At 44.9% G+C, this 17,128-nt stretch overlaps 1 long non-coding RNA gene across 2 annotated transcripts in view; it reads right to left on the bottom strand.

The window, feature by feature from the left end:
* LOC143806546 (uncharacterized) overlaps positions 1-17,128 on the bottom strand; it is a 119,891-nt gene that overhangs the window by 86,117 nt on the left and 16,646 nt on the right. Inside the window, exons 2-3 of one of the 2 annotated variants that reach the window (XR_013221504.1) lie at positions 8,865-9,015; positions 8,505-8,641 (exon numbers count right to left, since the gene is read on the bottom strand). This is a non-coding gene — a long non-coding RNA (uncharacterized LOC143806546). Of the gene's footprint in view, positions 1-8,504; positions 8,642-8,864; positions 9,016-17,128 lie in introns of those variants that run through there. The other variant, XR_013221505.1, reaches the window with a different exon arrangement.

The following is a 17,128-nucleotide window of genomic DNA, read 5'->3' as shown; positions in this document are numbered from 1 at the left end:
TCTCCAAGACAAGCTAAGTTTTTGTTTGTTCATTTTTTGATTATCAGTGTTCATTATGTTTGTAGTCCAGCTCGCTAAAATGTGATTTCCTCGCTTGCTGGTTGCTCTAGGGGACTGAGTTTCTCCCCCCACACCATTAGTTGGTGTGGGGGTTCTTGAAATCTCAGAGTGGATATTTTGTAAGGGTTTTTTACTGACCGCATAGATTCCCTTTTCTATTTTCTGCTATCTAGTATTAGTGGGCCTCATTTGCTGAATCTGCTTTCACCCCTGTGTATGTGCCTTCCTCTTACCTCACCGTTATTATCTGTTGGGGGCTTCTATATCTTTGGGGATTATTTCTCTGGAGGCAAGAGAAGTCTTTCTTTCTCTCTAGGGGTAGTTAGTTCCTCAGGCTGGCTCGAGATGTCTAGGATTTTTAGGCACGTTCACCGGCTACTTCTAGTGTGCTTGGATAGGTTCAGATTTGCGGTCAGTCCAGTTTGCCACCTCCCTAGAGCTTGTCCTATGTTTGTTATTTAGCTGGAGTAATTTGTGATCCTCAACCACTAAGGATCATAACAGTTTAGCTTATCGACCTCTGCTGTTCCCTGCTACTCCAAGACATCGTCCAGCTTATCGACCTCTGTTCCCTGCTACTCTAAGGCATCGCCCAGCATATCGACCTCTGCTGTTCCATGCTACTCCAAGGCGTCATTTAGCTTATCGTCCTCTGCTGTTCCCTGCTTCTCCAAGGCGCTGTCCAGCATATCGACCTCTGCTGTTCCCTGCTACTCCAAGGCGCTGTCCAGCATATCGACCTCTGCTGTTCCATGCTACTCCAAGGCGTCGTCCAGCATATTGACCTCTGCTGTTCCATGCTACTCCAAGGCACCGTCCAGCATATCGACCTCTGCTGTTCCCTGCTACTCCAAGGCGTCGTCCAGCATATCGACCTCTGCTGTTCCATGCTACTCCAAGGCGCTGTCCAGCATATCGACCTCTGCTGTTCCCTGCTACTCCAAGGCACCATCCAGCATATCAACCTCTGCTGTTTCCTGCTACTCCAAGGCGTCGTCCAGCATATCGACCTCTGCTGTTCCCTGCTACTCCAAGGCACCATCCAGCATATCGACCTCTGCTGTTCCCTGATACTCCAAGGCACCATCCAGCATATCGACCTCTGCTGTTCCCTGCTACCCCAAGGCACCATCCAGCATATCGCCCTTTGCTGTTCTTTGCTACTCCAAGGCGTCGTCCAGCATATCGACCTCTGCTGTTCCCTGCTACTCCAAGGCGTCGTCCAGCATATCGACCTCTGCTGTTCACTGCTACTCCAAGGCACCATCCAGCATATCGACCTCTGCTGTTCCTGGCTACTCCAAGGCGTCGTCCAGCATATTGACCTCTGCTGTTCCCTGCTACTCCAAGGCGTCGTCCAGCATATCGACCTCTGCTGTTCCCTGCTACTCCAACGCACCATCCAGCATACCGACCTCTGCTGTTCCTTGCTACTCCAAGGCGTCGTCCAGCATATCGACCTCTGCTGTTCCCTGCTACTCCAAGGCACCATCCAGCATATCGACCTCTGTTGTTCCCTGCTACTCCAAGGCATCATCCAGCATATCGACCTGTGCTGTTCCATGCTGCTCCCAGGCGCCGTCCAGCATATCGACCAATGCTGTTCCCTGCTACTCCAAGGCGCTGTCCAGCATATCGACCTCTGCTGTTCCCTGCTACTCCAAGGCGCTGTCCAGCATATCGACCTCTGCTGTTCCCTGCTACTCCAAGGCGTCATCCAGCATATCGACCTCTGCTGTTCCATGCTGCTTCAAGTTGCCATCCAGCTCTCCTGTTTCATGATTTTCAATTGTATCATTTGACTTTTCTTGCTGTTCTACTCCACTTTGCTCCCCATAGAGCCTGCTGACTTACTCATCTCTGCTACTTTTTTGACTCTGTATTGCCTTTCTGATGAGACACAGCTCTGTCTTCACTGTGCCAGGACTTCTGTCCATGCTGTTTAATTAAAGAGAACCTATCATGTGAAAAATATTAACCTGCAGATACAGGGTTAATCTACAAGTTAATAGAGTTCTGAGCCTAATCGGCGCCTGCACTTAGAGACTCGCTGCCGGGAGAAAATAAACTTTATTCCTCCCTGCAGCGTTCGGCTTTCAGTCCCAGTGGCTGGTGACAGAACATATTGTATATCTTTTTCAATTATTTCTGAGAATGAGAATATCCGGGAGACTTGATTTATTAAAAGGAAACATTCAGAATTATTTTAGTCCTGACGCCACATGCAAATCAGTTTGGAAGAGCATAGAAGGTGTGCCGATAACTACAAATGCACAGACACACCCCATTGCACTTCCAGGCTAATTTGCATGTGGCTTCACAGCTTGATTTCTCAGCACTGACACATCAGATTACTACAAAACTGCTATCATTTTTATTGTTGTGCTAGGATCTACTCAGCCAGACCTTTAGTTTCAGCAGAGACAGGTTCCCTTTAACCAATCTTGATAGTTTTTTTTTGCAAAAGTCGGAAAATCTTAAAGTGAGGGAGCAGGGAATGTGCATTTCTGTAAAGCTTGGGTGACTGAGTGACAAATCAGCAGTCTCAGATGTAGTGAGCCTGCAATGTCTGCCGTCTGCAGGGAAAATCTGATACTGATCTCTGTGACATAGCAGCTCACAGTCCTGATATATAAAAACCACCATATTCTTCAACATTGACAGTCGGTGCACAGTGGCGTAATTCTGTTATGGTACCCTTGAGTTGGGAGTTGGTGGGTGCAGAACGTCCCTATCCCTTGTCTCTATGACCCCACTCCACACCAGGTGGGCACTGACCATTGTACACAATGCTCATCCACAATGCTCATCGAGGAATGAAGAAATATAGGAGACTGGTTAAGAAAAGTATTTGCACCCCATCGTCTAAAATGTTTGGCACACCCGACCCAGTGGTTATGCCAGGACGGTTCTTATTTGCATGGTTCCCGCTTCCTCTTTACATTTTGATCTAATAGTAGGAAAATAAAAATATTAAATCCATTTATTTCTGTGCAAAATAAGACATCATGCAGTAAACTGTTCATCAATCTTCCCATTATGCCATTATCATGGGGCATAATGAACCTCATTGAGTTGTCACCAGGATACAGGGAACCCGGCTACATTCATAACTGGCCAGCGAATACCCGCACACAATCCAGAAAGCTTTCAATCATTCATGGATTAATTATCCTTTAAAGGATCCCAAATTGAAGACTTATGACTGCGAGAAGGAAAGATATTGATCCGAGGCCGCCGCTCCCCTTAATTAGATTAGTCAGGATTCTTATCAGATACATTGTATCCCTCACTCGGGTTCCATAATTCTCTTTGTAAAATACATTATATGCCCAAATAAACGTCATAGGAAAATCCCCGGCATCAATTATAATGCTAAGTAGTGAAGATTTGTGTAAGGCTCTGAAAATGGATGCGAAGGACATGATCCGCCCTGGCAGGAAGAAGAAAGACCTTACCGGCAATGTCGGGCGCTTTTAGTGTTGTCACTGATAAGCAGGCAGATCTCAGCCTCTGCTTTGTGGGATATGGTAATTTATTGAAATAAAATGATGGGGGATTTTGCATAATCTTGGGATTATTAGATTGCCGTTTATGGCTTTGCACGTTTTAGATGGATTTTCATGCTCATTGACCATTTCGGTGGAATACAAGATCCTTTATATTGAGACCAAAAAGTAAAGTAAAAAATATCTGCAAGTGTTGGTTGTATATCGCCGACGTATTTCGCAGAGCTGTGTATAATTCTTATGCTGTGATAGAAAGAAGGCAACCAAGGTACTAGTAAAGGGCACTAAGTCTTTTTTTGGAGCGGAAATTGAGCAGAAACTCCAAAGTCTCAGATTCATCAACGGTTTAATGGCAGAAAACGGACTTAAAATGCCACAAAATGTTTGCGCAATGTGAAGGCTGTGTAAAAATGTTGCAATTTTTAGCATTTCCGCTTTGTCGGAGTTGGAGCATGACTGGAATGTAGCGACCCCACTTGTCAAATTCATGACTATCCTTACTCCAAAATGCTTACTCCAGTCATTGACTTGAGTAAGGGTTGAAGAGTATGTCACTTTACACCTTGCCTGTTCCAATAAGGAGTTTTTAAATAAGATCCTCGCACTACATCCCACCACCTCATCAAGACTGACACACAAAATGCCTGACCCAAGTTTTGGAGGAGTTTGAATTTTTAAGGAGGATTTGGAGAGTTTCTGCTCCAAAACCTCCTAAAAAAGCTTAGTGTGAACACACCCCAAGTGCTGCAACCCATTCATTTTTTTTACCCATACATCAGATAATAATGGCATATCCTGGCAATATTTTCTAAATAGCCCTTTATAAACTCAATGCAGATGGTACAAATGGCTCATTGTAGACTCAGGACCCAGCCGCAGGGTCTTGTTATAGCATGCTGACCTCCTACTATCATGAATAGTTTTTGTTCACCAAGGTTCCCCATGGTCTTTTTGATACTCCGACATATTTACACCCCCAAATTTCCTCCATTAGAAGTAATGGGGAATGAACCAGAATTTCTCTATCCAAGTATGCTGGCGATATCTCGATCACTGGTTCTTATCATAGACTCCAATGAAAGCAAATCAGAGGAAACCCTTATCAGAACATGCAGAATCTGTATTGACTTCACTCACCTTTCACCATTAGCTCCTTCTTAGGGTACCGTCTCACAGTGGCACTTTTGTCGCTACGACGGTACGATCCGTGACGTTCCAGCGATATCCATACGATATCGCTGTGTCTGACACGCAGCAGCGATCAGGGACCCCGCTGAGAATCGTACGTTGTAGCAGATCGTTTGGAACTTTATTTCGTCGCTGAATCTCCCGCTGTCATCGCTGGATCGGTGTGTGTGACACCGATCCAGCGATGCGTTCGCTTGTAACCAGGGTAAACATTGGGTTACTAAGCGCAGGGCCGCGCTTAGTAACCCGATGTTTACCCTGGTTACCATCGTGAATGTAAAAAAAACAAAAACGTACATACTCACATTCCGGTGTCCGTCAGGTCCCTAGCCGTCTGCTTCCCGCACTGACTGTGAGCGCCAGCCGGCCGGAAAGCAGGGCACAGCGGTGACGTCACTGCTGTGCTCTGCTTTCACTTTACGGCCGGCACTCAGTCAGTGCGGGAAGCAGACGGCTAGGGACCTGACAAACACCGGAATGTGAGTATGTACGTTTTTTTTTTTTTTACATTTACGATAGTAACCAGGGTAAACATCGGGTTACTAAGCACGGCCCTGCGCTTAGTAACCTGATGTTTACCCTGGTTACCCGGGGACTTCGGCATCGTTGGTCGCTGGAGAGCGGTCTGTGTGACAGCTCTCCAGCGACCACACAACGACTTACCAACGATCACGGCCAGGTCGTATCGCTGGCCGTGATAGTTGGTAAATCGTTTTGTGTAACGGTACCCTTAGAGTTTTGAAATTTACATTGCAGTTTTGCTTTGTACAGACTGAGTTATTTTTGAGGCCATCAAAACAATGTTGCGTTATCTAGTGGAAACCGCTTTAGAAAACGCTCCTTGTTTTGGGGAGTTTTTGGAGGATTTTTTTTATTTTCTATTTTCTAATTTCTGTAGAGTTTTTCCAATTTTTAGAGAGTTTTATTCTTGCCAGGCATGACGATATGCTTTTTTTTCCTGGTGGGGCGGTAGGCATCATTTAACTGCTGTAGACAATCAACTGCTCCTCTCTGAACAGTAGGAGACTGTTTCTTCTAACAACTTGGATGGAACATGCCTACTGCAGCCAGTCAATGGCTAGAGATTGTTCACAGTGGTCACATGATGCCCCCAATTAGTGGCCATTGAATGGCTGCAATGGTCACATGTGCCCCCCAGCAGAAGAGGAAGCAAAGAGATTGTAGTACGGAGGAATTGCAAGGTCTGGTAGATGAGGATCTCTTTTCTTTAAAATTTATTATTACTATTATTATAAGTCCACCATGGGATCATTTGTACAATATTGTAGTGAAAAACCCCTTCTGTAGCATCTCAACCTTTCCTCAACTCAACCTTTCCTTGTAACAGCAGGCTCAGCCATATCTGCTAGACAAACCTAAAGATGACTTTTCAGAAGTTTTACAAGTTTCCAAACTTTCTCCAAAAAGTATGTTTTCCAAACTTTCTCGAAAAACCTCTCTTAAAAAAATCAGTATTCCTCTACAAAAAAAAATGTTGTTTTCCCCAGGAGACAAATGCGTCTTGTCTGGGGCACCAAGTGTTGTGGTAGACGTGAAGCAATTATGTATATTCATGACTAATCTCTGCTGTGCATGAATCAATCATGTTGTTATTCAGCAATCAGCATCTACTTTTCACCTCGATTTCTTTAGTTTTTAGTGCTTCATAATCAATGATAATTACACCTTTTTCAGTTATTGAGCCTTTCAGTGGAATCATCAGGAAAATCAGAATTTGCAGGGGGCCATAATGAATTAAAATGTCATGGAGTTGAAAAGGGTCTACAAGACTTTCATGGAGGACGATTTTTTTTTCCCACTATTGTCCCACAATGTGAATCAAACATTTAACCGTGCAGGTGACTTTGACCGAGGGCTAGTTAATTTTCATGTCTTTCCTGAAGAAGATCCAGATCCTAATTAAAACACATCTTGTTGAAGAAAAGTTTAATTATTGAAAGGGTTATTCCTAGCTTTAAAAGTTACCAAAGAGTAGGTGAGAACTTGTGAATCGGTGAGGAACCACAACGATCCCAAGAACAGATCTCTGAAATGCTCCATCAGAATGGGGCATTAGTTCCCAAAAGCACCTAGTCGATCCCCACTGGTCTTTGCTTTTGGGAACTAATGCCCCATTCTGATGGGGCTCAGTAGTTAGCATTGTATGGTGGCTCAGTGGTTAGCACTGTTTCTTTGCAATAATGGAATCCTGGGTTCAAATCCCATCAAAGACAACATCTGCAAGGAGTTCGTATGCCCTCCTAGTGGTTGCGTGGGTTTCCTCCAGGTTCTGCTCACTCTCCGAAGACATCCTGATAGGGGATCTAGATTGTGAGCCCCAATGGGAACAGTGATGATAATATCTGGTGCTGCGGAATTTATGGTGCTATGTAAGTGAGTGAAATACATAAATAAATAAGCAGTTAAAAGAAGTGAACGGAACATTCTTCAGGTTTTTTTTTGCTATTAAGACACTAAATATCTTACTATACATCGAGAAGGCTAAAAAGACATTTTTTGCATGTTTTTACAGCTCTTTTGATGCCTAGAAAAACTAATGTTTTCTTCATCTCTTTATGGATATCAAATAATGTCTGGAAAACACTGGAAAGGATCTCCAAAGAAGCTCTGGCTAAAAAGAAACTCTGAGAAAAAAAGCTCAGCAAACGACTAAAAAAAACTTTAGCAAAAGATGCTTTAGGTTTTTCAAAACGGAGCAATTCCTGAAGCATCTTTCTGCTTGAAAAACTGACTTTTTATGACCACTGAATAAAGGTGTAATGTGAACATACCCCAAGAGGAAAAAGTAAAAATTCTAATGGTGATTGTCTGCTGGGGAACAGAGGATAAGTCATGTGACAGGGAATTTATGAGGGCTGATATGACAGAGAGGAAGGAACATTTGAAATTTAGAGATCGGATTCTCCCTCTAAGCATCTGAAGTGCACGGCGCTCTCCCCGATGGGTACTGCCGCTCGGCCCCGATGGGTACTGCCGCTCGGCCCCATTCACACTGAGGAATCAGAGCGGCAGCACAAGATGCAGCCTCTCTAACATACTGCAATACAGAGACCCCCAGACAGCAGCACGACCCCTTCTTTCTGGTGCGGGTCCCAGGGCTCAGTTCACACATGCTGTATCCTACAGGTAGACCATCCATTACCTATCCCTTTAAGCCTGTTCACATTCCTAATAAAAACCCTTTACTTGCTGCGTTACTTGCTCATCACGTTCCGAGCTTTCAATAAACGCCTCGTCCGCCGGAGGTTTAATAGAAGTGTTGTAACGGGTCACGTTTAGCTTTATGCACACTTTATTTTCCATTCACCTGCCCCGTTCTCCATTCTCACAACATCCGTCTCCGACTCTGAGTTTTTAATGAATTTAATGTCATCTGTGGCGCATTATACAGACATTTTGTTTCAGACCATTTCAAGGTCTGTAATGAAGGAGCACATGAAGTTACCGCAGCAGGCGGCCTGGAACAAGTCAATTAACATCTTCTCACCACGCACAGCCGCCTCCTGTCATACCACAATTGTTGTTATTTCAAGGCTTCCATTAAACCTAAATCCATGAGAGGTCGGGCTATATGATCTGTGCATGGGCAAAGGACATTCGAAAGGGATTGAATTGGGGATTCTACATCAGGTGACATGGTGGAACAATGGGAGGCATATTTTTCCCGTAGACCTTGGTTGGATAACAACCATGTTGTGAAGGGAACTTACCTACAGGACAGGCTCCCTGTAAAGCCAGTAGGGAGATCGATCCAAAAGACGTGATGACTCTACTCGTCTGGAGTCTTGAGATGCCCACACATTGGATAACTGTTGGGTGAACGCTCATTGAACAGCTCTCTCCACCGACTGCCATAAATAAACCTGTGCCAAGAAGAATTATGGATACAAAGGCTTGTCCCGTGAATCTATTCAGATTCTTGGGACATTTTGGAGACCTTCATATCCAAACCTTCAACGTTCATTAAACTGTAGAGAAAAATTGGCAAAAACAACTAATTCAACGGACCAGCTGAAGTCTACGGTGGCCATCTGACTTTCTTCCAACTAATGATGTTGTCACAACCATGATGTTAAGGGAACTTACAGGATAGGACAGGCTCCCTCTAGATCCAGGAGACGTGATGACTTTTTATTCTTCCTGAGTCTTGAGATGCCCACACATTGGATTACCATTGGGCAAACTCTCACTGGACGGCTCTCCACTGACTGCCATAAATAAGCCTACGCCTCTAGACCTGTGCCAAGAAGAATAAGGGAATAAGTGTATAAGTATAAAAGACTTGGTGATCGTGAAATCCATTTATATTCTCAGGACATTTTGGAGACCTTCATATCCAAACCCGCAAAGTTCATTGATGGCCTCGATACACTGTAGAGAAAAGTTGGCCAAGCCACCTGATTAAACGGTCCTGCTGATGTGTATGGTGACCATCTGCTTTCTTCCAACAAGTGGAGGAATGAAGGATTGGACATTGTTGAAGTTCATTGCTCAATCCTTTTGATCCCATCATCAAAAATACATGAACAATCAACCAAACCGAACATGCATGGGGGATCAGTAGGAATAGTAGACAAGCATTTAGCCCAGGGGCAGACAGATAATTGGTAAAACTGGGGATCAAGAGGTAAGGGGGCAAATTCTCCCCTCCAAAGCAAGTGGAATTGTGCACCATCATGAGCAATTGGACTGTTAAGGGCTCATATATTGTTCTTGCACAGGGTCCCTCTTCTGACTGTGTCCACCCCTGGTTTAGCCGATGGTCCTTGAAGGTTTATGGGTCCAAATGTAAAATTTATTCCAGTGTCCACAACTACCATGTGCCACTCATAATACTGGTACCCTCTTATATGGCCTTTGGGGCCAACAGTGCCTGGTGTAATTATTATGTCTGCACCCACTATAGCACAGCTCCCATTATCTAATCCAATGGTTATGGTCAGCTACAGGAGTTACGTCTGCCGGAAAATAAGCCCCATTTGGGTTATACAAAATGGTTACAAGGGGTCGACCATATGGGACATTATAAAACTTGTCAATAGTCTTGTTTTTACCGGGACAATATCATGAAGTGGGCCAAGGGCTTAGCAAAGTGGCCATTTAGGACTTTTTTTTGGAGCAATCTTTGGTGATTTTAAGGGAAGGGCTTCAGTCCAAAATACTGGTAATTATGCCTTAGGTTCCAACCTCTTAATTGTGAGAGTGTGTGTAGTTTTGCGCTATGAGAAGATGTGTAGGACACATTACAAGTATTGGGAGTGGGTGACCCTATATTGTGAGCGGCCATTAGACCAGGATTTGCATGCAGACTGGCGTGGACTATCACAAGGAAAAACCCAAAAGGGACTCCCCATTTAGGTTTTTCTATGAAGTTTACTCTCCCCCGTGTGATGGATATCTTCCTGTGATTTACCTTGGACCATGAAAATTATCCCCCAGTAGGGAAACTAACCCGCATGACCCACTGTGACAAGAAGCCATGCCGGGTTCTGCTCCGTGTGAGTGTCAACTCGTGACAATAGCAATTCATAGGCAATAAAGCCACCGAATATTTACGCTCTCATGAATTTTTCATTGTGCTTTTCATTGCCGACACATAGAAATCTGGCCTTGAAAATGTACATAAACTGCAGGATAATAATACATGTCATCAGGGATCGCTGTAGAGGCTTCTAAGGACGGCGAAAGAAGTGTCCCCGATCACAACGCTGTGATTAATGCCACATATGCATCACAATACAGTCCCATCATCTGAGTTTCCTGCATGAACAATGCGGAGAAAAACTTCATTCAAATTCTCTGACTTATGTGTTGGGAAAAAAACATGAAATTAACCCCTTTATCGTCAGATTTCAAAGTTACAATCACTATGCAATATCATTAACACTGCAAAAGAGACTGCAAATGGCAAAATATGTGGCCTCCTCTTTGGAAAATGGCAGAGGGAGTGGTCACATTTCTTGAATTTGGTTATGAGCTCACAACAACCTAATCTCTTAACTGGCTGCAACTCAAATCACAACCACTGGGTGGCCACATATACACAGATATATAGGCATCTCGTGACCGAGTAGTGTAAAATCATGTTTGTTTGTTTTGTGCCACTAATCTCAGGATATGTAGAGCCAAGAGAGACTGTGCATCTGTTTGATCTTTGTTTCCTTTCTGGTCTAAAGTATGCGGGTCCTTGGTTATAGAAAATTAAAGAGGTTGTTAACAGTGGCATAACTAGTGTCCAATGGGCCCCGGTGCAAAATTTGTACCTGGGCTCCCACTTGCATGTTTGTCAAATGTATGGACCTTTTTTAGCATTCTAGATCCTATAAAAACATGCATATTCACCCTGCATGTAATAATGACACTCATCCTGGCTGTTTGCTGTATTAATCTCCCCCACTGTGGCTCCCATTATTTAATATAATTTCACTCATTCATTCATCCTAGGCCCCTTCCTAGTATGTTTCCCATCCTGGTATAATGGTCTTGATCATGAGCCCCTTTTTGATGTAAAGTTTCCCTTCCTGGTATAATGTCTCCCATCCTGGTACAATATCCCCCCTCCTTGTGCAATGTCCCTCATCATGGGCCCCTTCCTGGCATAATATCCAACTGCCTGGTATAATGGCCACCATCATGGGTCCTTTCCTGATATAATGTCTCCCATCCTGTTATAATGTTCCCCATCATGAGCCCCTTCTTGATATAATGTTCCCCATCCTGGTATAATGTCTCCCATCCTGGTATAATGTTCCCCATAATGAGTGTCAGCTCTTTCGGAACTCCTAAAGTGAACCCGCAGAACCACGACAACAAACCTCCCAAGGGTGAGCTGGCCTGGTGGACCACCCCCAATACAGGGAGTGTTAGGGCCAGGCCCGAGGGAGACTATTGCCGCAGAAGCTGATACCCGGGGACAGGAAGTAGGAGCGGAAAAGATGCAGAACTGGCTATGACGGAAACACAGGACAGACTGGCAATGACAGAGACTAAGAATAGGCTGTATATGGCTGGACAGACCGGATATGGCGGACGCCCAAGATGGACTGGATATGGTGGAAACACAGGTTAGGCAGGGTATGGCGGAAACACAGGACAGGCAGGGTATGGCGGACACACAGGACAGAGCATGGTACGGCAAAAACACAGGACAGGCTGGGTATGACGGACGCACAGGACAGAGCAAGGTACAAAGGGACCCGGGTCAAATGAGGACAAATGAATCTTAAATAGAAGAGACGCAGAAGGACTTCCGGGTCAGGGTCCTCCAGGGTCAAAGAAAGGAGAAGCGGCGCGCCAGTATATCAAAAGGGAAGGTGCGCATGCGCAGAGGGAGCTGGAGAGCGAGGTGCGCACGTGCAGCCGGTGGAATCCCTGAAGCTGCTGTGAGTCATGAAGAGGAGAAGGAAGAACATGCACCCGCAGGAGGAGCGCGCTGAAGCAGGTAAGTATGCCGGCGAGCAGAGAAGGGAGCAAGGGGCAGAGTGGCAGGCAGGGCAGCAGGAGCGGCGGCATAGAGCAGAGCCGTGACAGTACCCCCCTCCATACTCCCCCTCTTTCTAAGACCTGAAAGAGATCTAGGTAAAATCTGAGAAGCCTGTATGTTCTCACGGGTCTCCCAAGACCTCTCCTCGGGACCAAAACCCTTCCAATTGTCAGGACTCTGAACATTTTTTACCTTTTGTGCATTACTGCCCTTTTCCAAGATGGCGTCTTTGGTCTCATGTGCACTTGTCTTCCTGCGATAAAACTCCACCCCAGACTTCAGTCTGTGCTAGAGTATTCTGCCTTGCATCCAGCTCCTGACCTCTGATTACTCCCTGGCTATATACCTGCTCCTGTGAACCTGTGTGGTGATCCTGCTACTCTGCTCTGAGTTCCTGCTGCATACACCAGTTTCCAGTAATCCTCCTTCATCTGCTGCTCGTGTTACTTCCATCTGCATTTGCTGGACATGTAAGCTGTTTTCTGCTCTGCAAAAACCTGAGACTATTAACCAGGCCTCCCTGGTTGAGCTAAGATATGATTTGAACTGCCTTATAGCATATCTATCTGTGTCTGGACTAAGTCAAGGATCTATTCGTGTCAAGTTTCCTCAAGAATAACTGTGCTTCATAGACTTTCTGTTTGTTTGCATCTACCTCTGAAGTTTCCTATTGACTGCTAAGCTGTGTTTATTATTTGCACCAAGTGTTGTGGACTTGAGTTTCTCTCTGCACCTGTTTGAATCACCGTGTGATAATATAAACTTTACCACTTATAAAACTGTGTCCTGTTGTCTTGTTCCACGCAAAGAGTCTCCTGAATTATCCCCTATAATTATTACACCAATCAACCAAAAAGAGGGTTCTATCTCTAGACCTTTTCATGGCAAGAATATCTTTAACTTCAAAAACATCCGGGTCGGAAACAGGCAAAGGAGTTAGAGCAGGAGAAGCATGGAACTGATTGAAAACGATAGGTTAAGAAGGGAAACGTGAAAAGAGTTGGGTAAGCGAAGTGAAGCGGGCAACTTCAACTTGTAGGAAACATCGTTGATACGAGCCAAAACCTCAAAGGGACCTATGTACCGTGGACCCAACTTATACGAGGGAATCTTAAGACGAATGAACCTGGAAGACGACCAAACCTTATCACCTGGCCGATATAACGGAGGATCCAGGCGTCTCTTGTCGGCATGTTTCTTAATCCTGACCTGTGCCTGTTCAAGAGCGCCTTTGGTCTCCTGCAAGACCCTGGAGAACTCCTCGGACAGAAGATCGGCTGCTGGCACACCCGAGACAGGAAGCACTGGCAGAGGAACTCTAGTGTAATAATTATAGGGGATAACTCAGGAGACTCTTTGCGTTGAACAAGACAACTACAGGACACAGTTTTATAAGTGGTAAAGTCTATATTATCACACGGTGATTCAAACAGGTGCAGAGAGAAACTCAAGTCCACAACACTTGGTCTAAATATTAAACGCAGCTTAGCAGTCTATAGGAAACTTCAGAGGAAAATGCAATCAAGCAGAAAGTCTATGAAGCACAGTTATTCTTGAGGATACTTGACACGAATAAATCCTTGTCTTAGTCCAAACACAGATAGATAAGCTTATAAGGCAGTTCAAATCATATCTTAGCTCAACCAGGGAGGCCTGGTTAATAGTCTCAGGTTTTTGCAGAGCAGAAACAGCTTACATGTCCAGCAAATGCAGATGGAAGTAAACACGAGCAGCAGATGAAGGAGGATTACTGGAAACTGGTGTATGCAGCAGGAACTCAGAGCAGAGTAGCAGGATCACCACACAGGTTCACAGGAGCAGGTATATAGCCAGGGAGTAATCAGAGGTCAGGAGCTGGATGCAAGGCAGAATACTCTAGCACAGACTGAAGGCTGGGGTGGAGTTTTATCGCAGGAAGACACAGTGCACATGAGACTCAAGACGCCATGTTGGAAAAGGGCAGTAATGCACAAAAGGTAAAAAAATGTTCAGAGTCCTGACATTGCTCCCTCCTTAGAAGCGGCCTCAGGACGTTCCTGGACCTGGTTTCTCAGGGAATCTCTGATGAAAACGAGAAATCTTCTGTTGGGCATTGATGTTTTCCACAGGTTCCCAAGAGTCTTCCTCAGGGGGATATCCCTGCCATCTTATCAGATATTGGAGCCGATTCCTGTGATTCCTGGAATCAATAATTTCCTCCACCACAAATTGTTCTTGCCCATCAATCACCACAGGCTGCGGAGGTGGCACAACACGTCCCTGGAAGGTATTAGGAGATACAGGCTTTAGTAAAGATACATGAAAAACTGGGTGTACCTTCATAGTCCTAGGCAGCTTCAGCCGGCAGGCCACAGAGCTCACAATACCGTTGATCTTGAAAGGGCCAATGAAATTCTGTCCGAGTTTTTGTGAAGGAACTTTTAACTTCACATTCTTAGTTCCTAACCACACGGAATCTCCTACCTTGAACATGGGTGCCGGTTTACGGAATCTATCAGCCGATCTCTTATAACGTTCTTGAGCTGAGGTCAGGGATTCCTTCAGAACCTCCAGATTTTGTCTCATCGCAGTCAGCTTTTCCTCCACTGCCGGAACCGGAGAATTAATTGGAGACCTAGGTAAAATATACGGATGATAACCCAGATTGGCAAAGAAAGGTGTAAATTTAGTGGAGGCGCTCTGAGAATTATTATATGAAAATTCGGCTAAAGGCAGCAACTCCAACCAATCATCCTGGAGATGGCTGACATAGCATCTTAGATATTGTTCCAGCGTCTGGTTTGTACGCTCAGTCTGACCATTTGTCTGGGGATGGTAAGCGGAAGAGAGACAGACATTAATATTGAGTGCAGAGCAAAAACCCCTTCCAGAATCTTGAAGTGAACTGTACTCCACGGTCAGAAATGATCTCATCCGGAACTCCATGCAACCGAAAGACATTCTGTATAACCAAGTTCACTGTATCTTTAGCTGAGGGGAGGCCGGTGCATGGAACAAAACGAACAGCTTTAGTCAGGCGATCAACTACCACCATGATTGTATTCATGCCCCCCGATGTAGGCAGCTCCACAATAAAGTCCATTGATATAGACCCCCAAGGGCAGGACGGAACAGGTAATGGTTGTAGAAGACCCGTAGGTGCCACATGAGGAGTCTTGTAACGGGCACATACCTCGCAAGAGAGAACATAGTCCTTGGTATCCTTCAGGCAAGTTGGCCACCAGAAGAATCGGCTCAGGAACTCTTGTGTCTTCTGTACACCCCTGTGACCAGCCAACTTGGAGTCATGTACCAGGATCTGCAGACGGACGACCTCAGGGACGTAGATACGTCGATCTCTGAACCATATGCCACCCTTAAAGACAAGATTAATATCCACAGGTGGGTTGGCCAGAAATACATCACCGTCATAGGCCTCCCTGCACTCCTTCCACAAGTCCTGATCATGGATAACTCTGATGAAATTGACATCAGATAGAATGGTCTTGGACGGGGCTCCAGATACGGAATCTGCAGCATGGATTCGGGATAAAGCATCAGCCTTCCCATTACAAGAACCTGGACGGTAAGAGATAACAAAGTTAAATTGATTTAAAAATAAGTTCCAACGAGCCTGACGAGGAGAAAGACATCTAGCGGATTTAAGGAACTCTAAATTGCGATGGTCAGTTAGCACTATGATCTGTTGTGCAGCTTCTTGCAGATGATGCCTCCATTCTTTGAAAGCCACAATAATAGCCAGCAATTCCTTGTCTCCCAAGTCGTAATTCTTCTCTGCTAAGGTTAGTCTACGGGAAAAGAAAGCACAAGGATGTAGCAGACCATTCTCTTCAGTTCTTTGGGAGAGAATAGCCCCCAAAGCATTATCAGAAGTGTCCACCTCCACAATGAATGAAAGTGTTGGATCTGGGTGTATCAACAGCGGTGCTGATGTGATGTCAAAAGCTTCTTGAGCCTGTGATGACCACTTAAAAGGCTTTTCCTTCTTTGTGAATGAAGTAATGGGACGGACAATATCAGAAAAATTTCGAATGAAGCGTCTGTAGAAATTTGCAAAACCAATAAAACGTTGGACCTCCTTAACGTTCTTGGGTACCGGCCAGTCAAGGATAGCCTGAATCTTACCAGATTCCATGTTCAGCCCCTGGGGAGAGATGATATAACCTAAGAACTGTATCTCAGAATGATGGAACTCGCATTTCTCCGGCTTGATATACAGATGGTTCTCTTTCAGACATCTTAAAACAGCTTTGACATGTTCTTCATGTTCCTTTAGAGAGTCAGAAAAGATTAGAATATCGTCCAAATAGATCACTACAAACTGGTCCAACAAATCTCTGAAAATGTCATTAGCAAGGTGTTGAAATGTTGCAGGGGCATTACAAAGCCCGAAGGGCATCACGAGATATTCAAAGTGTCCACACCGGCATCTGAATGCTGTCTTCCACTCATCCCCTGGACGAATACGCACCAAATTATAAGCCCCACGAAGATCCAGTTTAGAGAACACCTTAGCATGGACGACTCTTTCCAGTAATTCGGGAATCAGAGGCAAAGGGTAACGGTTTCGTACGGTTACCTTATTGTGTTCCCGATAGTCAACACAGGGTCTCAGGGTCCCATCCTTCTTTTTTACAAAAACTATAGGTGCCCCTGCTGGTGAGGAAGAAGGATGTATGAAGGCTTTGGCCAGATTTTCATCAATATACTCCTTTAAGGCTTGAAGCTCAGGTGCCGCCAAAGGGTATACGTTACCAAAAGGAATAGCTGCCCCAGGAAGCAGCTCAATGTGACAGTCATAATGCCTGTGTGGAGGAAGCTGATCTGCATTCTTCTTGTCACAGATGTCAGAGAACTCTTTATATGC

This window comes from Ranitomeya variabilis, chromosome 2 (genome assembly GCF_051348905.1).
Source record: "Ranitomeya variabilis isolate aRanVar5 chromosome 2, aRanVar5.hap1, whole genome shotgun sequence".
NCBI classification, from domain to species: Eukaryota; Metazoa; Chordata; class Amphibia; order Anura; family Dendrobatidae; genus Ranitomeya; species Ranitomeya variabilis.
The sequence above is the reverse complement of the archived record's forward strand: the minus strand, read 5'-3'. Positions and strand labels throughout refer to the sequence as shown.